Genomic DNA, 23,463 nt, shown 5'->3' on the forward strand with positions numbered 1-23,463 from the left:
TATCCCTTTGTCATAGATGGACTAGAGCCGTACTTCCTACATCTCAAGAGAAACCCGTTTTTCCTGGCTGAATTGTCGATTCGGAACATTGTGCGATGTTCAATGTGCCCTGTTGGTGGATGTGTGCTTCATAGTACTTTTTTTATCTCGTCGTCATCGTCATCGTAGTCGCGGTTCATAGCATTTCACACCGTCGTCGGTCGCTTCGTCGTCGCTCGGCAGGGGACAGATACGATGTCCGTGGAAATCGAGTGCCATCGTGACAGCATGTACCTAGGTATAGGTGTTTGCTTGCAACTAAGATCGATCGCGTGTTGGTTGAATGTTATCAATTGAATCGGTCCAGTGATGAAGCTACCGAAGCAATATCTACCGTTACTCTGTATAGTGTGTGTGTTGCATATGAGAGACGGATGCGTGGGAGGGAATTTGTTGTTTGCGATTCTTCTTGACATTGAATATTCGAACGATTATTAAAATTGATTAAAGTGGCGAGAATGAGAGAGAAAGAGAATGGAATGAGTTTTAAACGGTCGCATGCGATTGACATCAATTGACCAAGTGACTTCAAAGAGTCGTGTACATTCGCGATCAAAAGCAAACAATGGTTCTGTACAAATGACAAGATTGTCATTATTCGCGATCGTTGCATATTATATATATTTGAGTACCTACAGACATTCTTTCAGAGTTCTCAAAGAATCGAACTTGGTACCATCGTGTTAGGGAGGTAGACATCGAGTAATAGAACACAAAACCAGTGCAACCATGACCATTGAGGTAGCTCAGAAAACCAACATTTACTAAAGTTCTCTACATAATTCGATATCGAGATAAGTTTAGCTTTTGGCCGATATTTGTTCTAGATAGAACCGGTATGAACTGTACGGCTGCTTAGAAAAATGGTCGGAATTTATAAAAATTCTAATAATCTTGCGATGTGGTACGTTGGTAAAGTTGAGTATTTTTGAAATATATAAAATGTTGAAACATATCATGTTAATAAATTGCACATTGAGCATCGAAATGGTCAAAAACTGGTATTCATGGTAAAATTTACAAATGTAAACGTGAATACGAAATCACGAACATCAAGTATTTTCTACAAAGTTGTTGAAAATAAAAAGATCTTAAATTTTGCTGAGGTAGTGATCGCCCTAAAAAACCTCTTTGAAAAAAAATATTTTTTGCTCGGGTGCCCTATTCAGTCTAATTTATTTATTTTTTATTAGTCGGGATGCTAATTCAAAACAATGTCCCGAAGACACCTTTGGGTTAAAACCCCTCTGAGAGGTTTTGGCCATCAGTTTTCAGTTTCGTCTCACTGTGTGAGATGTGGTCTTAGATAACTTTGGAAGAATTTTCAAAATAAGCGGGATTTTTGTTTTTGTTTTCATCATACAAATGTCGAAGTGGTTCTATACCATTTCCCGGAAAGACATTTCCCGGAAATCATTTCCCGGATACCCCATTTCCCGGAAAGACATTTCCCGGAATGACCCATTTCCCGGAATACCCCATTTCCCGGAAAGATATTCAAGTATCACTAAAACAATGACCGTCAATGAAATCTATTCAACTTTTTTTCAGTTAGTAAGGGAAGTTAAGGTTTGGGCTAGATGTTTCATTAGATCGAGCATTTTTATGGGTAGGATTTTTTTTCCAAACAAATCCGGTGCAATCTTAGTTTAGTCTATGTATATATCATATAGACAAAATTTTCTAGATCTTAAATCCCTTACAACTGTAGACTTCCTCTACTATGCTACTACACACTTAGATTATATTACAGGGGTCGGTAAAATTTTACTGGGTTTTGGAAGTACCGAAAAAGTCAAAAAAATGAAAACTGTCACCACGCGTAATTGAAAAGCAAATTTCACCATGTTTTATTTTTTATCAATATTTGATATAGAAAGAAAGCTCTCTGCAAAATTTCAGTGAAAAATCTCTGTTTTTCGATTGCTGACATTTTTTTTTTTAGTTTACTGACTTTTTCGGTAGTTCCAAAATCCAGTTATTTTTACCGAACAGATTGAGTGTGTATGTACAGTCTGCGAAGAACTTTTCGGCCGATCTATTTTCGTGTTGTTTTTGTTGTCCATACTATTTATATTTTAATTGGACAATTATCCTTCTTTCGCTGTCTGGCCATTTTGCCGAATGGGTCGTTTGGTCGAATGCCGTTTGGCCGAATAAAGAACAAAAAAAAACATTTAATATTTTCAACGCTTATGTGTAGGATTTACAAGTGTTGGCCTGATCTACCAGTCAACTTATCAATTTATATGATATGGTGGATCGCTATATATGAGCTCCAAGAGAATACATAAAACTATCCGTTCATTCAGGACGAAGTTGTGAACTCGCGTCAAGACTCTAAGTTTATGGTTGGTTCGTCTCTGGGCTACCAACGGTGTGCTCGGGTTTGCATAGTTTTTGATAGTTCTATAAGAATTTTTCCCTTCTTTTAAACATAGGCTATTCTTTCAACTTGTACTGGTTTCATTACTATTGGCGATAATTTAGCTTATATTTTAAATGGGAATTTTCCCTTTTTTAAATCATTTATAGTTACGTTAAAGAGGCTAACTGTTTCTCCGTTGTGAAAAGAAGAAACTAAATTTGTGGTTGCTAGAAATTATTTAGTTTACTAAGTACTATCAGAAGGATTGAAGCAAAACGATGCTACAGAGAGACGAATAAGTCGTATACCGTTTTAGTAACAGTCAAAAGCTGACTACAAACGCAATGCGAAAATCTATGCTGGCAGCTATTACTGCTAGCAGAGAAGAGAAAAATTGCTTACATTGACTATTCCTTAAACTAACACTAAAGAGCTGTATATCAATGATGATTTATGCTTCTTTCGGAATAAACTGTTCTTTGAAATTCATTACAAATGTATGCTAACTGTAGTTCATTATTGTTTTCAATTTCGGCAAAACGGCATTCGGCCAAATGACCCTTTAGTCCAAATGGCGTTCGGCCAAACGGCATTCGACCAAACGGCATTCGGCCAAACGGCATTCGGCCAAATGACCCGGAACCCTTCTTTCATACATAGGCTGTTCTTTTAAGTTGTGTCATGAAAACAAATGGCAATGTTCAGACTGATAAACAAATGCATCAACATGAATTCCAATTATAGCTACTGCCATTTGCATAGATAATCACCCTTCTTTTGAACAATTGTCGTTCTTCCGAAATATACCGACAGAAAAATGTTTGGCGAGAAGGCTGCTAATATTGAACATCATAAATTTTCCCTTCTTTCAAACTAAGGTTATTCTGTTGAGTCATTGATTCATACACAAATTATTTCACGCTAAAACTAGACATATTTGACCAAACCTCCCCTTGTCAATTTAGTAAGGTTTGTGATGCTTCCCACAACTCCTTCTCAACCTTTGGAATGAAATATTAGCATAAACTTTATCCTGTTATATGGGTTTTTAATTATTAACATCTTCTTCTTTTTTTTCTGACATGACGTTCTAACTGGGACCATGTCTGCTTATCGGTTCCATGTGCATATTAATTCTCCCACAGTAATCAACTGATAATATTTTTCGCCAATTGACGAAGAAGTTCTATACCCTCGAAAATAGAAGAATTTGCCAAACTGAAAAGATTCTCGATAGGTGGGATTGGAATCCGCGACAATTATCTGTGGTCCGCGTTGATCTTTACAAATATGACACTCAGGCAAAAGGAATTGAAATACATACAAACCCTTTATGAAAAGTCGCCATGAGAAATCGGTTTGAAATTCACACATTTGCCTTGTCAAACAAGATTTGAGAACAAAAAATCGAGTCAAAGACCTTGGGCGCTTTCATCTTTCATAAGAAAAATAGGTATGAATTTTGATAGTCCACTTAGCTTCGTGAAGGGTTCTTGTAAGCCCTTCAGTTCTGGCAGTTCTATCGCAAAACAAAATCCGCGAAAGTTTATTATTGGTGCATTCCGGGAAGTGGCATTCCGGGAAATGGGTTTCCGGGAAACGGGTCATTCCAGGAAATGGATTCCGGGAAATGGCATTCCGGGAAATGTCATAGAATCGTCGAAGTTCTCCTTGAAGTGTAAAAGTTCTCTTGAATTTGAGGAGAAACATTATTGTTTTTACGAAATGTCGAAACTGATCTATTATTCATAATTTCTCTGGATATCTTTGTATTTTTTTCCTAAAGTTGTGGATAGCATATAACAGTCCAAATTGCAACACAGAATATCTAAACAAATATAAAAATAACAAAATAACAAATATATTGGCTTCGTGTATTTAGGGGGCGTGCTATGAGATTGAGAAGTATATTTTGCGACCATGGAGAGTGTGATAGAATAGGAGAGCATGCAAATTGTGTCTACTCCACGTCGGGAAGGCGCGATCGGCGTCTGGCTTCTGAGGTTCGAGGCCGATGTTATGATTCGGTTAATTCAGTCTATTGGAAAATGTTTACACGATAAGACGTGTTTTTTAGGGCATAGGTTTGGCCGTGCCAATCAATGCCAATTAAAGGCTGAGCGTTACTACTACTATTTGTCCCAGTATTTAAGCACTAACTCAAGTAATAAACTTGGTAGTTTGGTAGTCTTTCAATTCATTTATGGATTATATACACAATTCCCAAATCTAGAGTGTCAATACTTCGATGGTTTTTCAGAATGACAACGGTATTTCAGAATCCAAATATATATATATATATATATATATATATATATATATATATATATATATATATATATATATATATATATATATTTGTTTATATTTGTTTCATGTTAATGAACTTTTCAAGCCAGTTTAATTCAACAATATTCGTGTCCAATATTACGAGCTTCAATACCTTCATGCCGTATTTGCCAAATATCAGTGCCAAATTTACACCGTTAGCATAACATCTTTCTTCTTTTTTCTCTCAATTTCAGTGTATAATTTGTACTCTTGGATCCGATTTCGAAGAAGGTAAGTGTATACATCTAGAGCAGTGAATCAATTGTCACCCAACACGTCATCTGCTCTTCTTGTTGCAACAAATTTATTCCGCAACATCAGTGTTGGTTCATTATCAAATTTGGCGGCATTGTGTGAGAACCATAATCTCATCCAGTGGATGGTGCTATCGGTCCGTGGTTTTAGACGTGCTTGTCTGGTAATTCTGGCAACACAGTTAACCCACCGATGATGACGATAGCTAACCAGCATACTCAGATCAGCCACCCCACCCAGTTAGAGTTAAAGCGTTGATCAGAGAACACCTGCTAATTCCAATGTGAATCTGTGGCCGGAGAATAAATTTAAGGAACTATAAAGTTGAGTCTACTTGTGAAGTGTCCAATAAAATTACAAGTCGCATGTATCTAGAGCGGTGTTATACGTAGCTGAAGAGTGAAGAAAGTGTCTTCTAAAGGATAGCCGATTCGTCCCCGTCGTGCTACCGTGTTACTGCTGCCTGTGAACGTTAAGATCGAGAAATAGGGTGCTGTCGCCTAGTTTGGACCCTTGCCAACCGACGAATTTCGGTGTAAATTGGAAAGCACAACGTAGGGTAACTGGCGAGCGCCAACAAACAGTTTATCACCACTTGAACAGAATATGACAATGATCGATCACCACGAGCGCAGCGGTTTTCTGGGCTTCGCATTGCAATTTTCGAGAACTTTCTCCGTGTTGGTAAACATTGGCACATTATCAAACAACACCCATGAAACAAATTTGGTTTTGTGTTTTATATAACTGATTAATCGCGAGTTGAAAAGGCTGCAACAATGTTGCGCCCTGTGATTGTCATGACAATTTTGCTTTTGATTGTATCTCTACCCGCAAAAGTTGGGACAAACGGTTATAAGCGAGCTTGCTTTGTTGTTTGGTTTTTCGTCTGTTTTGATGACAATTTGATTCACTGATCAAAATGGTCTCTAAGTCACTTGTTTGTCTTAATCAGCTTACTCCAGGATTCGCTGCAAACTATAAGAGGCTTCAAAAAAGCCTTCAGAGACTATTCCACATGTTTTTGATGATGTTTTTCTCAGATTTCGAGGAATGCTTCAGGAATTCTTATGATTTCTCTACAGATTCCCTCTGGAATACTTTCAAATAATCCTTCAAATATGCTGCTAACAACAATTTCAACAAAATTTGGCCCAGAAAATCCTCCATCGCTACTACCTCCAATAATTTTCCCAGAGATTACTCTGAAGAAATCTTAGGGATTATCAGGTCCGTCCACTCGGGTTCAGATTGGGTACTACTTCTAGTACTGCATTTGGAGCCTTGGTACTTCAAAAGGTACCCATGTTTGACAGATCTCAGTACACTTTTCATGGCATTCTAGATTTTGCTCTATTACCTCATGTGCCATAAAATTTTGGGCAACTGCAAGGGACATGGAGGACTTCATTTTGTTCTTGGGATTATCACAGGATTTACTTCAGATTTTTTTCCTTTGATTATTTTAGCGATTTTTTCAGTTGTTACTTCTAGGAGATTTCCCACAGATCCCACAGAAGTTTTTCCAGAAAGGTTCATTCAAGAGTCTTTGAAAAAAAAAACTTTTCTACACTTTCCCAAGAAACTTTGCAATAATTCCTACGCCGATTTTTCCATTTATTCTAGACATTTTCATAAGGATTAGGTATTTTAAAAATTTATTATTCTCAGGAAATGCTCCAAAATTTCCTTCAGACATTATTCGATGAAATCCATTATAAACTTTTCCATTCCTCAATTAATTCGACCTAATATTGAGCATGAACATGAGCACAGATGACCGTACAATTCGTAGTTGCTACTCCGTGATTGATCAGAATAATCGAAGTTGCACAGGGAATTAATGAATGGGGCTTGGGATTAGTTTACCATTCTTCAATGTGCAAAAATCGAGAGGTCAAATTTTGAAAGTCAATAACGCAAGAGCAAGCGACGCGATTAATAGATCAAACACTACTAACGATCCGCGGCGCTTCTTCATTTCACTACTCGACCGCCGCGCGACATGTTTGATCCTGCCCTCATCCCCCGCCATCGCAGGAGCAAGCGTCAAGGTCGTAGGATCAAACACAACTCTCCTCAATTAATTCGACCTAATATTCCTCATTAAGTTTCTCTACAAATTTCTCTCGGCATTTCTCCAGCATTTCATCAAAAAAGTATTGCTGCGATTTTCACATTTCTCAAATATTTTGTTTTGATGAGATTTCTAAACTTCTATGGATTCTTCACAACTTCGTTCAAGGTTCTACACAAGTTAATACTAGGGATGGTACACAAATTATGTCACGCTGAATTTCTTCTTTTTGGTCACGCTTTTTGTATGGAACCTCCAAAATTTTTGTAAGGCTTGTCGCGCTTGGCTTGATCCCCTCCACCCCTTGGAGCGTGACACAATTTGTGCAGGAACCCCTACAGCTATTATTACAGTTATTGTTCTGATCATTAAGGAATAAAAATAAAAATTAAAATAAATTATAATAAAATAAATTAAAAATACTTCATTTTAGTATTCGACAGCTATTGAGAACTGCACTTTTATATGAAAATCCATCATGTATTAATTAGGTATTACAACACCTGATCTAATTATCAGCTTGGTATTTGAAGAATATGCAGAAGGTATTATTTGAGGTATTTTACCTCTCATTCATACCTCATTCATGTTGTAAGTATTGGAAATTATCTGGTATGGAATACCTCAATTTGGTATTCAGTAGTTATTTTCTTCTACTCAGGTAGGATTCCTCGCGATATTTCCCTGAAGACCATGATGAATAATTGGAAAAAAATCTTTGAAGACTTCCATGCGAAATTAAAAAAAAAATAGAGAAACTTTTGAATTTTTGAAAATGCTCTAAACATTGTTGCAGAAAATCATAAGGAAATTAATGGATACATTTCTGGAGAACTTGGAACTTTTATGTAAAATGAAACAATATTTGGAGGGATTCCTGATCCTTATAAAAAAAATCCAGATTGAATTCATGAAAGTATCTAAAACGAAATTCTTGGAAGAATATATTAGAAAGATCGTGCAAAATCACAAATCAAACTCCTAACTATTCAGGAGTAATATGTGAAAGATAACTACAGTAAAATAAGCAGTTATACTTGTGCCAATGTTACGATCTTAGTATCTTAGAAATATTCTTAAGGGAATGTGTTCAAAGAAAGAATCTAACTCTCATGTCGTGGTTGCTGTTAGCTCTCTTCTTTTTTAGGTTGAAAAGTCTCTAAAATTTGTTATTTCCAAGACAATCAGGCATTACCCTGAATTCCCCAAGATAGCTTGTATGAATATATACAGATAAATTTTCTGGGTACGTCGCTGACGGCATAAATCTGAATCCCATTTTAATGAAAAACTTGTTTTTTCTTAAGTCCGAATAAAGTATTTTCTTCATATCTGCATTTAATGATTGAAAGCACTTTCAGATCATTTGATAAGCATTCTTATTTTTCGTTGCAATGAAAACAAAATCATCATTTTTTTTTCCATTCATGATGTATTTTCATTAAAGTATAAAATACTTCAAAATTCATCGTTAGATTTTTTAGTTGAAGTGTTTCGATGTCGAATACCTATATTTATGTTTTGCAGAATTCATTAATGGGAAGTATACACTTCAACAGAAAAGTAAACGCCTATCTCGATGCGAGTGAAATTTCTTGCAAGAAATGGTCAAGAAAACCATTTTTCTTTGATCGCAGTACGCAGTTGAAAAGAAATTTCAAATCAAATTGAGCTCACTATAGAAAATTTCTTGACCATTTCTTCCGCAGAAATTTTTACTTTTCTTAAGCGGAACAGCATACTTAGCTTAAGCCTGGAATTCATTTTGAAAACCTGCAAATTTCAGGGAATTTTATTTCTGTAAATGAGTAGAGACCCTGTAAGTGGATTTACATGAGAATTTTCTTGTGTTGATTATTGACGACGAGAAAAGTTTTCAATATATTTCCACTGCTTACAGACCCAGCTCTACAAAATAATAGAAAAGCGAAACTAAAGCAAAGCAAACAAAACTAACTCTTTTCCAGTTTTGTTCCTACAGCTAGTTTCATATGACATTTCTCAGTGCTTTTGTTTACAACTGCTTGTACTGCGTGGTCATTACCATAGAAGAACACTGTCAAAATACCTCAAAAACAAATGAACTGTCAAGCTTCCGTGAAAATGCATATAGGACGATACTCATACATTAATGCTCGTGGAATACGATCGTATACGAATCTTTTTCGGATCAGATTGGTATGATGCGGTGGATAAAATCAACCAGCCGAATGAAAATGATTCTCGTACGAGTTCTCATATTCCAGGCTCTAGCCTGATTCGCTGCTGACAAGTAATTTCTCCGGCTATCTTCATGCATGGGAAATTTCTGGAAGGAATCGATCAAGAATGCGCTTTTTCTGATCGCAGTACGCAGTTGAAAAAAACTGTCAGTTCAAATAGGAGTCGCTGTAGAAAATTTCTGCAAGGAATCGGCGAGAAATTTCTTTAGCGCTTCTTTTTAAGCTGAGACGAGACTCGTGGAGACGGTCTTCTTTTTCTGTGATTGCTGAGTTTTTTTTCTTATTCCACTCTGTGTTTTCATCAATCATGCACCAGCCGTTCAAACCTTCGCATGAACATCTCAGCAAAAAATCATTGCGTTTCCCTCACACCAAAGCATAAATTGCCTTTTGAGTGCAATTTCATGCCAGCAACCGTAGCAGACAATAAAAACAACTAGTGCTGTGTTTTAATTTATCAAAATCTTTGTAAAAACTGCTCCGCTGACTGACGTTTTTCAGTACCAATTTATTTTGATACATTTGACATTTCGTGACAGCGGAATCTGGGCTGCATATGACGTTGTTATTTTTCCTCTTCGCGAGTCTCTCTCAGCTTTTAAATAGCAAATCAGGGCTCTCTCAGAATGATCGTGTTTCAATAGGGTAGATGTACCACTAGTGGAGGTACTAAGCACGATTGAACTTCATTGATTCGGCTTAATTCAAGATGCGCAAATATTGTACATGGTCATTAGAGTGGTTCAAAAAATCGTTTTTGCTCCACACCACTCATTCGATTCTAGATCTAATTCTGAGTGTCCTCCCAAAATTTGAGCTCATTTGGATGAAAACTGAGACTGCACAAGCCCTTTGAAGTTTGTATGGGCATTACTATGAAAAAGGCAACCAATTCATTCAATCGGTCATAGTGTTTGCCCATGTGCTCTTGAGAATTAGAACTACATTGATACAGTAAGATACATTCATCAGCAACAACTTTGCCGAAGACCGTTTTCAAATCGGACGCCTCAGTAACTAGTTATTGATTTCTATATGAGTTATAAAACTTTGGCTACAATTATTGGGCTGTTCTGCAGGCATCACTGGATATATGCAGTAAAACATAGTAGCCATGATTTGTGCGTGCTATATTTCGCGCCAGGTGCAGCAATGTTGCCTGTTCAGAAGTTAAACGAGCACTGCTGAAGAATTTGTGACTGGGTATAAATCAATAACTAATTACTGATGCGTCCGATTTAAAAACAGTCTTCAGCAAAGTTGTAGCTAATAAATGTATCATACAGTATTAACGTAGCTCTAATCCCCAAGAGCACATGGGCAAACACTATGGCCGATTGAATGAATTGGTTGCCTTTCTCATAGTAATTTCCATACAAACTTTAAAGGGCTTGTGCAGTCTCAGTTTTCATTCAAATGAGCTCAAATTTTGGGAGGACACTCAGAAATTGATCTAGAATCGTATGAGCGGTGTGGAGCAAAAACGATTTTTTGAACCACTCTAATGGTCATGTTGCAACGGGAAGTAACGACCATTGACTTAATGAAAAAAATAATTTCATCGTAGTAACCCACGGCATGTCAGTGAAAAATAATACCTCCACTATTGGTACACTGTTCCTTTAGTTTGTATTCTTATAGTTGCGATATCCGTTTTTTTTTCTTATGGGATCCACCGCTTTAGAAACACTTTACCGCAACTATTGGTACAAGTATGAAAAGTGTTTGCAATTTTAGTGATATTTCATCAGTTTTCAAGCAATTTGAACGCTCTTTGCAACTATTCCGAGTACCAACAAGCCAAAACGTCGATTGGCAGTGTCGGTTCTATAGGAACACCCACAACTAATGGATAACTTACTCTAATGTGTTTTTTTCCTCGAGGCATTTTAATCATTTTATGTTGCTTGAAACTGTTTGGAAGCAGGGAACGGACTTAGCAGAGTGGCAACCCAATAAATGCGTGGGAATCGGATAAAATAACGTTTAACCGGAGAACTTATATTTAACACGTGTGAACTTTAATTCGAGTAAAAGTGACAGATGAAGGAATATTGTTTTTGTTCTTCTTCTCTTCGCTGACCCTGTGACTCGGGCATTTTCTAGTTGACAGTGCATCAGCGGCCTGCGACTGAATATGCCGACAGAAACATTTCTATTTCCATCCCATCCACTACAACATCATCAATTGAAAAAAAAAAAGTTTCAACATTATGTGCATCTTCAGCATTGAAAGTGTATATCCGTTTTATTTATCTATATACCAAATTTGTGGTTATGAGTATCTGAAGTATCTCTGATCAGTATTTTTTTAATTTGGCATTAATAATTCTTATATGATATGGGGCCTTCCTTAGCCGAGTGGTTGGAGTCCGCGGCTACGAAGCAAAGCCATGCTGAAGGTGTCTGGGTTCGATTCCCGATTGGTCCATGATCTTCTCGTAATGGAAATTACCTTGACGTCCCTGGGCATAGAGTATAATCGTACCTGCCAGACGATATACGAATGCGAAAATGGCAACTTTGTCAAAGAAAGCTCTCAGTTAATAACTGTGGAAGTGCTCATAAGAACACTAAGCTGAGAAGCAGGCTCTGTCCCAGTGAGGACGTTGATGCCAAGAAGAAGAAGAATTCTGATATGTTACTTTGAAAGCATAGATTTCATAGTTCATTTATACCAAATATTTTCTTCGCATACCGGGTACCCCCGTTGGTTTGACCACATTTAATCTGAACACTGTTTAATTTGTACTCCGCTAATTTGCACATCGTTCAGATTAAAAATGGGTCAAACGTCATTTAGCTCATGGAATGGAAGAAAGTGTAATCGAACGCTGTGGAACGAAACTCAGAATCAAAACAAAACAGTGAAAGAGGTAACCAGAAACACGATTCAAGGGTGACTAGATGTTCAAATTAAAAACGAATTCCGATGGTTTGCATGAGGTACCGTTTAGATTAGCGGGGGTGCACGGTATAGTTAAGACGGTGTTGCTTCACTATATATGAAGAAATTTCTTCTCAGGATTTTTGAATTAATATTTATGACAACTATCACGAGAGCGTTTTTGAGAGTAAAAGCATAACTGATTTGGATATTTCTGATGGTAAATTTAAATAAGATGTTGTGCTAGATAATTTATGACCGCTTCGCAGACCAAATTTATCCACTGTAGCTTGTGGGTATTTCAGAATACAAACCTGTTCCAAAAGTGGATTTGCCAATCAACGAAACATTACTCATCGAATATAATTTAGAATGGTTACGTAGATATAACTGCATGCACTCTATTATCAGAAATATAACTGCTTTTGCGATAAGCCATAGATAAGACCACTGGAGTGACAAACGATCAGAGGTTTCGTCCGAAATTCCCGCCTAGACCTGTGCCGAAACCAGTTTTTAAGAACGAAAGTGCAGTGCTAAACTTGTCTAGGATTGACGCATAGCTGCGTCACGCTGTCACTGTTAGTGATTCAATGCTTTAGAGGTACAGTTAACTCTCTCATACTCGATATTCCGTATATTGACATCGAGTTAGAGAACCATAGTAAATGTTGATTTTCATGGCTACCTCGATGGTCCCTTGTATCGCAGTTGCACTGGTTGACTGTGCTACACACAGATTTGATTTGATGAATTATTTTCTATTGCATACTGCGATCAAAAATAAGCGCTTTCTTGGGAGATCCCATGCAATACGCATCAAGCTAGGCCATGACATTGCTGTTAAGCAGCAAATTGGTATTAAGAAAGCATATAACTCTCATGGCGAGAATTGTTTCCAATTGCTAGAAGGTAATGCTCAATTTCAACTTTATTTCGGTCAGCACTTTCAGTGGAATAATTATCGACCCATATTGTCTAAAGTTGTCCGCTTTGTGTCTCAAGAGAAGCCCTGAATCTCCTTGAACTACAACTACGACGTCGTCAGCCCATTTCCATACCATGACGACATTCACGATGAGATGATGCTGACGGAAAGTTCATCACAATGCCATTCTAATCTGACGCCGGACGGCATCTGATATGCATAATTGCTTAGATAGCTCCCCATACCTCCCTCGCTTAATGTAGGTACGTAAAGAAGAATCAAAAACGATGACGCAATTTGTTGGTTATCGTCCCGAGCAATATCCTGGTCGTATTCGGTATCGATCCAGATTTTTATGACGTCGTTCCCCTCGCAGTTTCCAGTTTGCAAAAAAGTTCATATCAACTGGTAGGTAACTGTATAGGAAACAACGGATTGTTTCTAGATTGTCCCGATAGATACTGGGAGAATCATCAGCGCCAGCGAGAAAAGGATAAACTTTCAATGACGTTCGCATTTTGCGGATGGATGGTTTGGCTGTCGAGGGTGGAGAGAAAAGTTTTTCCCGGTGTAATGACGTCATAAATCAAGCAGTGGAGGTACATAAATATAGTGTGGATCGATAGTTGGTAAACTTTCTGAACTCGGTACTGTTTGTTCGCATTTTCAGGTTAACTTTCGAGAACGATGGAGTTTTTACTGATTTGATTGATATGATGAACTAAATGCAAAACGGTGGTGTAATCTACATTTCTAGATTTTATTCTAGATAGAACTCTGCCAGTAATTATCCAAACTGCGACTTTAAAAAAAAACTAAATAAGTACTGAAAAACAGGACATAAAACCTTACAGGCATTTCGAAATAAAAATTCAAGATTCAATTGACCCCCGACAAATTCAAAATTCAAAATTCAAAATTCAAAATTCAAAATTCAAAATTCAAAATTCAAAATTCAAAAAGATTTATGAACCCAAATTCTAAAAAATGGTCGAAAACCAAAATTCGAAAATCGAATAAAAGCTTGAAATGGCTTAAAATTGCTTAAAATGGTTTAAAACGCGTAAAAATTGCTTAAAATGGCTAAAAATTGCTAAAAATGGCTAAACATTGTTTAGAACAGCTTAAAAGCCTTAAAATTACTTAAAATAGATGAAAACTGATAAAAATGACTTAAAAATGCTTAAGATGACTTAAAATGGCTCAAAAAAGCTTTAAATGACTTTAAATAGCTTAAAATGGCTCAAAACGCTTTGAAAATTGAAAATTGAAAATTGAAAATTGAAAATTGAAAATTGAAAATTGAAAATTGAAAATTGAAAATTGAAAATTGAAAATTGAAAATTGAAAATTGAAAATTGAAAATTGAAAATTGAAAATTGAAAATTGAAAATTGAAAATTGAAAATTGAAAATTGAAAATTGAAAATTGAAAATTGAAAATTGAAAATTGAAAATTGAAAATTGAAAATTGAAAATTGAAAATTGAAAATTGAAAATTGAAAATTGAAAATTGAAAATTGAAAATTGAAAATTGAAAATTGAAAATTGAAAATTGAAAATTGAAAATTGAAAATTGAAAATTGAAAATTGAAAATTGAAAATTGAAAATTGAAAATTGAAAATTGAAAATTGAAAATTGAAAATTGAAAATTGAAAATTGAAAATTGAAAATTGAAAATTGAAAATTGAAAATTGAAAATTGAAAATTGAAAATTGAAAATTGAAAATTGAAAATTGAAAATTGAAAATTGAAAATTGAAAATTGAAAATTGAAAATTGAAAATTGAAAATTGAAAATTGAAAATTGAAAATTGAAAATTGAAAATTGAAAATTGAAAATTGAAAATTGAAAATTGAAAATTGAAAATTGAAAATTGAAAATTGAAAATTGAAAATTGAAAATTGAAAATTGAAAATTGAAAATTGAAAATTGAAAATTGAAAATTGAAAATTGAAAATTGAAAATTGAAAATTGAAAATTGAAAATTGAAAATTGAAATTGAAAATTGAAAATTGAAAATTGAAAATTGAAAATTGAAAATTGAAAATTGAAAATTGAAAATTGAAAATTGAAATTGAAAATTGAAAATTGAAAATTGAAAATTGAAAATTGAAAATTGAAAATTGAAAATTGAAAATTGAAAATTGAAAATTGAAAATTGAAAATTGAAATTGAAAATTGAAAATTGAAAATTGAAAATTGAAAATTGAAAATTGAAAATTGAAAATTGAAAATTGAAAATTGAGAATTGAAAATTTCCGATTTCCGATACAGTAAGGACCCGATTTTGTCAGCTTCTCGATGAATTTTAGGCTGACAAAATAGGGAACCTGACAAAATCGGGTCATTTCATTTTGTTCCTATTTTTCAAATTTTGACGTGCTACATGGTTACATGGACTTTTAAGAGGGCGATGGACATGGTAGTAGTCAGGTTTATTTTATCAGGGGCTCCCCCTCCTTTATATTGGTAATATCGATTTTTAAGACTTAATAAAAGGCATTGCCATTGCCCCCTCTGGCTACGCCCATGCGTGCATGACATCAAACATCATCATCAATTTTAATGTAAACGTGGTAAAACATGCCGATAACACTTTTTTTGACAAATTTAAAATAGGCTGACAAAATCGGGTCAAAAAGCTGACAAAATCGGGGGTAGACAAAATCGGGTCAGTACTGTATCTGATTTCTGATTTCTAATTTCTGATTTCTGATTTCCGATTTCCGATTTCCAATTAATAATTTTTGATTTCCGATTTCCGGTTTCCGGTTTCCGATTTCCGATTTCCGGTTTCCGATTTCTGTTTTTTGATTTTTGATTTCTGATTTCCGATTTTCGATTTCCGAATTCAGACTTCCGATTTCCGATTTCCAATTTCCAATTTCCGATTTCTGGTTTGTGGTTTCTGATTTCTGATTTCTGATTTCTGATTTCTGATTTCTGATTTCTGATTTCTGATTTCTGATTTCTGATTTCTGATTTCTGATTTCTGATTTCTGATTTCTGATTTCTGATTTCTGATTTCTGATTTCTGATTTTTGATTTCTGATTTCTGATTTCTGATTTCTGATTTCTGATTTCTGATTTCTGATTTCTGATTTCTGATTTCTGATTTTGATTTCTGATTTCTGATTTCTGATTTCTGATTTCTGATTTCTGATTTCTGATTTCTGATTTCTGATTTCTGATTTCTGATTTCTGATTTCTGATTTCTGATTTCTGATTTCTGATTTCTGATTTCTGATTTCTGATTTCTGATTTCTGATTTCTGATTTCTGATTTCTGATTTCTGATTTCTGATTTCTGATTTCTGATTTCTGATTTCTGATTTCTGATTTCTGATTTCTGATTTCTGATTTCTGATTTCTGATTTCTGATTTCTGATTTCTGATTTCTGATTTCTGATTTCTGATTTCTGATTTCTGATTTCTGATTTCTGATTTCTGATTTCTGATTTCTGATTTCTGATTTCTGATTTCTGATTTCTGATTTCTGATTTCTGATTTCTGATTTCTGATTTCTGATTTCTGATTTCTGATTTCTGATTTCTGATTTCTGATTTCTGATTTCTGATTTCTGATTTCTGATTTCTGATTTCTGATTTCCGATTTCCGATTTCCGATATCTGATTTCTGATTTCTGATTTCTGATTTCTGATTTCTGATATCCGATTTCTGATTTCTGATATCTGATTTCTGATTCTGAAATCGATTAAAGTGTAAAAATCAATTGAAACTTCACAGAGTAATTTGTCATAGGTTTACGATGTAAATCTCATACCATTCACCACAACCGAAAATCCGTGGGAAACCTGTAGCTTTGTAACTCTCCATCCTTGCATCAGTACTCTCACGTTTTTCTTGTTCCTCGTTGTCATCGGTAGTAGATGGAAGCAACTACAAAGCGTAACAATTTCACCCACCCACCTTGTGGAACTCACCGAAGAGAGAAAAGATACAGCATCATCCCGTCGATCCCACAATGTACATGACGAGAGATATTTTTGGCCAACGCCAGGCATGCGCCCTTCCAAATGTCAAAGGTGAACCTTTTATCTCGTCCATACATTTCCCCGACACAGTAGCCGAGGCACCCCGACCAACAATGGATTACAACAAAATTGTATCACAATCATATCAAATTTTTGATACAATTAAGAAAATTTTGTTATATTCACTACTTACCATTATTACATATTTTGTTATTGTGAAAACCTAAGTAGCAAAATTTGTTCCAATTATTTTGTGATCAACTGCTCGGGACCCAGTCAGTGTGAGTAAAATTGGTCTTTCTGAATGGAAGCTCGGAGGAACCACTTTGGCTCGTAATACCCTGCGATCAATCGAACTCTTTCTTCACTGTTTTTTTTCCTGTTTTCTCGATAGATTTGATGTGTTTGTTTGCGTTTTTTTTTCTGTGTCGCTCTCGGAATAAATGCGTTCGATTCGAACAGACAGTGCGACGATTGGGAAAATGCGCTGTTTTGGGATGAGTGGGCAGATGGAACAAAAACAATGACAAGTGCTGCTTTGACAGGCAAAGCAGGCGTTGGCGCGTTTGTTGTGATTGATTGGTTCTGGGGTCGACGGAATAAACAATGGCTGCACCACTAGAGCGGGAGTAATTGAATAAATTGTTGGGTGTCAACCCCGCCAAGTGTGGTCTGTCACTCGTGGTTTGTTCCATCATTTGAATTGTGGTAAGATTTTCGCAATTTCTCATCGTGGTAGGCTGTTTTTCATACGAATTCATCATGAAATTGCCTACTTTCCCAAACCGAAAATTTATAGCGCTCGCTATTTTTAGACATTTTAAGCAATTTATAGACGTTTAAAGCCATTTAAAGGCTTGTTTAGCCATTTTATGTCATTTTTGGCCGTTTTAAGCCATTTAAGGCAGATTTAGTCGTTTTAGGTCATTTTAAGTCATTTGAAACCATTTTAAGCAACTGAAGTTTTGCCAACTTAAGCCATTTTGAACCGATTTAAGGTATTTTGAGCTATTTAAGACATTTTTTGCCATTGTAAGATATTTTTAGCCTTTTTTTTTGGCAATTTTTATCTTGTTTTTTTTAGAATTTGGATCTTGATTCTTGATTCTTGTTTCTTGTTTCTTGTTTCTTGTTTCTTGTTTCTTGATTCTTGATTCTTGAGGGAGGAAAAGCTAGTAGCTTGATTCTTGATTCTTGATTCTTGATTCTTGATTCTCGATTCTTGATTCTTGATTCTTGATTCTTGATTCTTGATCCTTAATCAAAATATCGAAGCTAGAAGCTTTTCCCTCAAAAAGCCATATGCTTTTCTTATGAAAAGCTAAAAGATTTTCTCAGGTAAAGCTTGGCGCTTTTCTCAGGAAAAGCTTGACGATTTTCTCAAGAAAAGCTTGGCGCTTTTCTCAGGAAATGCCAGGCGCTTTTCTCAGAAAAAGCTAGCAGTTTTTCTCAGGAAAAGCTTGGCGCTTGTCTCAGGAAAAGCTAACAGCTTTTTCCAGGTAAAGCTTGCAGCTTTTTTCTGGAAAAGCTAGAATCATATCTCTAGAAGAGCTAGAAGCTTTTCTCTGGAAAAGCAAGAAGCTTTTCTCTGGAAAAGCAATAAGCTTTTCTCTGGAAAAGCATGAAGTTTTTCTAAGAAAAAGATAGAAGCTTATCTCAGAAAAAGCTAGCAGCTTTTCTCAGGAAAAGCTAGAAGTTTTTCTAAGGAAAAGCAAGAAGCTTATCTCAGGAAAAGCTAGCAGCTTTTCTCAGGAAAAGCTAGAGTCTTTTCTCAGGAAAAGCTAGAAGCTTTTCTCAGGAAAACCTAGAAGCTTTTCTCTAGAAAACCTAGAAGCTTTTCTCTACAAAACCTAGAAGCTTTTCTCAGGAAAAGCTAGAAGTTTTTCTAAGGAAAAGCTAACAGCTTTTTCCAGGTAAAGCTTGCAGCTTTTTTCTGGAAAAGCTAGAAACATATCTCTAGAAGAGCTAGAAGCTTTTCTCTGGAAAAGCTAGAAGCTTTTCTCTAGAAAAGCTAGCAGCTTTTCTCAGGCAAAGCTAGCAGCTTTTCTCAGGAAAAGCTAGCAGCTTTTCTCAGGAAAAGCTAGCAGCTTTTCTCAGGAAAAGCTAGCAGCTTTTCTCAGGAAAAGCTAGCAGCTTTTCTCAGGAAAAGCAGGCAGCTTTTCTCAGGAAAAGCTAGCAGCTTTTCTCAGGAAAAGCAGGCAGCTTTTCTCAGGAAAAGCTAGCAGCTTTTCTCAGGAAAAGCTAGCAGCTTTTCACAGGAAAAGCTAGCAGCTAATCTCAGAAAAAACTGCAGCTTTTCTCAGGAAAAGCTAGAAGTTTTTCAAAGGAAAAGCTAGAAGCTTATCTCAGGAAAAGCTAGCAGCTTTTCTAAGAAAAAGCTAGCAGATTTTCTCAGGAAAAGCTAGAAGCTTTTGTCAGGAAAAGCTAGAGGCTTTTCTCAGGAAAAGCTAGAGTCTTTTTTTCAAGAATAGCTAGAAGCTTTTCTCTAGCAAACCTAGAAGCTTTTCTCTAGAAAACCTAGAAGCTTTTCTCTAGAAAACCTAGAAGCTTTTCTCTAGAAAACCTAGAAGCTTTTCTCAGGAAAATCTAGAAGTTTTTCTAAGGAAAAGCTAACATTTTTTTCCAGGTAAAGCTTGCAGCTTTTTTCTGGAAAAGCAAGTAACATATCTCTAGAAGAGCTAGAAGCTTTTCTCTGGAAAAGGAAGAAGCTTTTTTCTGGAAAAGCAAGAAGCTTTTCTCTGGAAAAGCAAGAAGCTTTCCTCTGGAAAAGCTAGCAGCTTTTCTCTGGAAAAGCAAGCAGCTTTTGTCTGAAAAAGCTAGCAGCTTTTCTCAGAAAAAGCTAGCAGCTTTTGTCTGAAAAAGCTAGCAGCTTTTCTCAGAAAAAGCTAGCAGCTTTTCTCTGGAAAAGCTAGAGTCTTTTCTCAGGAAAAGCTAGAAGCTTTTCTCTAGAAAAGCTAGAAGCTTTTCTCTGGAAAAGCTAGCAGCTTTTCTCAGGAAAAGCTAGCAGCTTTTCTCAGGAAAAGCTAGCAGCTTTTCTCAGGAAAAGCTAGCAGCTTTTCTCAGGAAAAGCTAGCAGCTTTTCTCAGGAAAAGCTAGCAGCTTTTCTAAGGAAAAGCTAGCAGCTTTTCTCAGGAAAAGCTAGCAGCTTTTCTCAGGAAAAGCTAGCAGCTTTTCTCAGGAAAAGCTAGCAGCTTTTCTCAGGAAAAGCTAGCAGCTTTTCTCAGGAAAAGCTAGAAGCTTTTCTCAGGAAAAGCTAGAAGCTTTTCTCAGGAAAAGCTAGAAGCTTTTCTCAGGAAAAGCTAGAAGCTTTTCTCAGGAAAAGCTAGAAGCTTTTCTCAGGAAAAGCTAGAAGCTTTTCTCAGGAAAAGCTAGCAGCTTTTCTCAGGAAAAGCTAGCAGCTTTTCTCAGGAAAAGCTAGAAGCTTTTCTCAGGAAAAGCTAGAAGCTTTTCTCTAGAAAAGCTAGAAGCTTTGCTCAGGAAAAGCTAGAAGCTTTGCTCAGGAAAAGCTAGAAGCTTTGCTCAGGAAAAGCTAGAAGCTTTTCTCAGGAAAAGCTGGCAGCTTCTCTCTGGAAAAGCTAGAGGCTTTTCTCATGGAAAACTAGAGGCTTTTCTCAAGAAAAGCTAGAGGCTTTTCTCAGGAAAAGCTAGAGGCTTTTCTCAGGAAAAGCAAGAGGCTTTTCTCAGGAAAAGCTAGAGGCTTTTCTCAGGAAAAGCTAGAGGCTTTTCTCAGGAAAAGCTAGAGGCTTTTCTCAGGAAAAGCTAGCAGCTTTTCTCAGGAAAAGCTAGCAGCTTTTCTCAGGAAAACTAACAGCTTTTCTCAGGAAAAAATAGCAGCTTTTCTCGGAGAAAACTAGAGGCTTTTCTCAGGAAAAGCTAGCAGCTTTTCTCAGGAAAAGCTAGCAGCTTTTCTCAGGAAAACTAACAGCTTTTCTCAGGAAAAAATAGCAGCTTTTCTCGGAGAAAACTAGAGGCTTTTCTCAGGAAAAGCTAGCAGCTTTTCTCAGGAAAACTAACAGCTTTTCTCAGAGAAAACTAGAGGCTTTTCTTAGGAAAAGCTAGCAGCTTCTCTCAGGAAAACTAACAGCTTTTCTCAGGAAAAGCTAGCAGCTTTTCTCAGAGAAAACTAGAGGCTTTTCTCAGGAAAAGCTAGAGGCTTTTCTCAGGAAAAGCTAGAGGCTTTTCTCAGGAAAAGCTAGAGGCTTTTCTCAGGAAAAGCTAGAGGCTTTCCTCAGGAAAAGCTAGACGCTTTTCTCAGGAAAAGCTAGACGCTTTTCTCAGGAAAAGCTAGAAGCTTTTCTCAGGAAAAGCTAGAAGCTTTTCTCAGGAAAAGCTAGAAGCTTTTCTCAGGAAAAGCTAGAGGCTTTTCTCAGGAAAAGCTAGAGGCTTTCCTCAGGAAAAGCTAGAAGCTTTTCTCAGGAAAAGCTAGAAGCTTTTCTCAGGAAAAGCTAGAAGCTTTTCTCAGGAAAAGCTAGCAGCTTTTCTCAGGAAAAGCAAGCAGCTTTTCTCAGGAAAAAATAGCAGCTTTTCTCGGAGAAAACTAGAGGCTTTTCTCAGGAAAAGCTAAAGGCTTTCCTCAGGAAAAGCTAGAGGCTTTTCTCAGGAAAAACTAGCAGCTTTTCTTAGGAAAAGCTAGAAGCTTTTCTTAGGAAAAGCTAGAAGCTTTTCTTAGGAAAAGCTAGAAGCTTTTCTTAGGAAAAGCTAGAAGCTTTTCTCTGCAAAAGCTAGCAGCTTCTTTTAGGAAAAGCTAGAAGCTTTTCTCAGGAAAAGCTGGCAGCTTCTCTCTGGAAAAGCTAGAGGCTTTTCTCATGGAAAACTAGAGGCTTTTCTCAAGAAAAGCTAGAGGCTTTTCTCAGGAAAAGCTAGAGGCTTTTCTCAGGAAAAGCTAGAGGCTTTCCTCAGGAAAAGCTAGAGGCTTTTCTCAGGAAAAGCTAGAGTCTTTTCTCAGGAAAAGCTAGAAGCTTTTCTCTAGCAAACCTAGAAGCTTTTCTCTAGAAAACCTAGAAGCTTTTCTCTAGAAAACCTAGAAGCTTTTCTCTAGAAAACCTAGAAGCTTTTCTCAGGAAAATCTAGAAGTTTTTCTAAGGAAAAGCTAACATTTTTTTCCAGGTAAAGCTTGCAGCTTTTTTCTGGAAAAGCAAGTAACATATCTCTAGAAGAGCTAGAAGCTTTTCTCTGGAAAAGGAAGAAGCTTTTTTCTGGAAAAGCAAGAAGCTTTTCTCTGGAAAAGCAAGAAGCTTTCCTCTGGAAAAGCTAGCAGCTTTTCTCTGGAAAAGCTAGCAGCTTTTGTCTGAAAAAGCTAGCAGCTTTTCTCAGAAAAAGCTAGCAGCTTTTCTCTGGAAAAGCTAGAGTCTTTTCTCAGGAAAAGCTAGAAGCTTTTCTCTAGAAAAGCTAGAAGCTTTTCTCAGGAAAAGCTAGCAGCTTTTCTCAGGAAAAGCTAGCAGCTTTTCTCAGGAAAAGCTAGCAGCTTTTCTCTAGAAAAGCTAGCAGCTTTTCTCTGGAAAAGCTAGCAGCTTTTCTCTGGAAAAGCTTGCAGCTTTTGTCTGAAAAAGCTAGCAGCTTTTCTTTGGAAAAGCTAGCAGCTTTTGTCTGAAAAAGCTTTGAGCTTTTCTCAGGAAAAGCTAGAGGCTTTTCTCAGGAAAAGCTAGCAGCTTTTGTCTGAAAAGCTAGCAGCTTTTCTCTGGAAAAGCTAGCAGCTTTTGTCTGAAAAAGCTAGCAGTTTTTCTAAGGAAAAGCTAGCAGCTTTTCTCAGGAAAAGCTAGCAGCTTTTCTCAGAAAAAGCTAGCAGCTTTTCTCTGGAAAAGCTAGAGTCTTTTCTCAGGAAAAGCTAGAAGCTTTTCTCTAGAAAAGCTAGAAGCTTTTCTCAGGAAAAGCTAGCAGCTTTTCTCAGGAAAAGCTAGCAGCTTTTCTCTAGAAAAGCTAGCAGCTTTTCTCTGGAAAAGCTAGCAGCTTTTCTCTGGAAAAGCTTGCAGCTTTTGTCTGAAAAAGCTAGCAGCTTTTCTTTGGAAAAGCTAGCAGCTTTTGTCTGAAAAAGCTTTGAGCTTTTCTCAGGAAAAGCTAGAGGCTTTTCTCAGGAAAAGCTAGCAGCTTTTGTCTGAAAAAGCTAGCAGCTTTTCTCTGGAAAAGCTAGCAGCTTTTCTCTGATAAAGCTAGCAGCTTTTCTCTGGAAAAGCTAGCAGCTTTTGTCTGAAAAAGCTAGCAGCTTTTCTCTGGAAAAGCTAGCAGCTTTTGTCTGAAAAAGCTTTGAGCTTTTTTCAGGAAAAGCTAGAGGCTTTTCTCAGAAAACGCTAGCAGCTTTTCTCAGGAAAAGCTAGCAGTTTTTCTAAGGAAAAGATAGAAGCTTTTCTCAGGAAAAGCTAGCA

The 23,463-nt window shown here is 36.4% G+C and overlaps 1 protein-coding gene across 2 annotated transcripts in view; it reads left to right on the top strand.

The window, feature by feature from the left end:
• The window catches only part of LOC5569245 (protein retinal degeneration B), a 218,544-nt gene that overhangs the window by 49,137 nt on the left and 145,944 nt on the right, over positions 1-23,463 (top strand). For both annotated transcript variants that reach the window (XM_021839224.1, XM_021839231.1), the window contains exon 2: positions 4,933-4,969. The gene's annotated coding sequence lies outside the window, so the exon portion shown is untranslated. The remainder of the gene's footprint in view (positions 1-4,932; positions 4,970-23,463) is intronic.

Source organism: Aedes aegypti, chromosome 1, assembly GCF_002204515.2.
Source record: "Aedes aegypti strain LVP_AGWG chromosome 1, AaegL5.0 Primary Assembly, whole genome shotgun sequence".
In the NCBI taxonomy this organism is placed as follows: domain Eukaryota; kingdom Metazoa; phylum Arthropoda; class Insecta; order Diptera; family Culicidae; genus Aedes; species Aedes aegypti.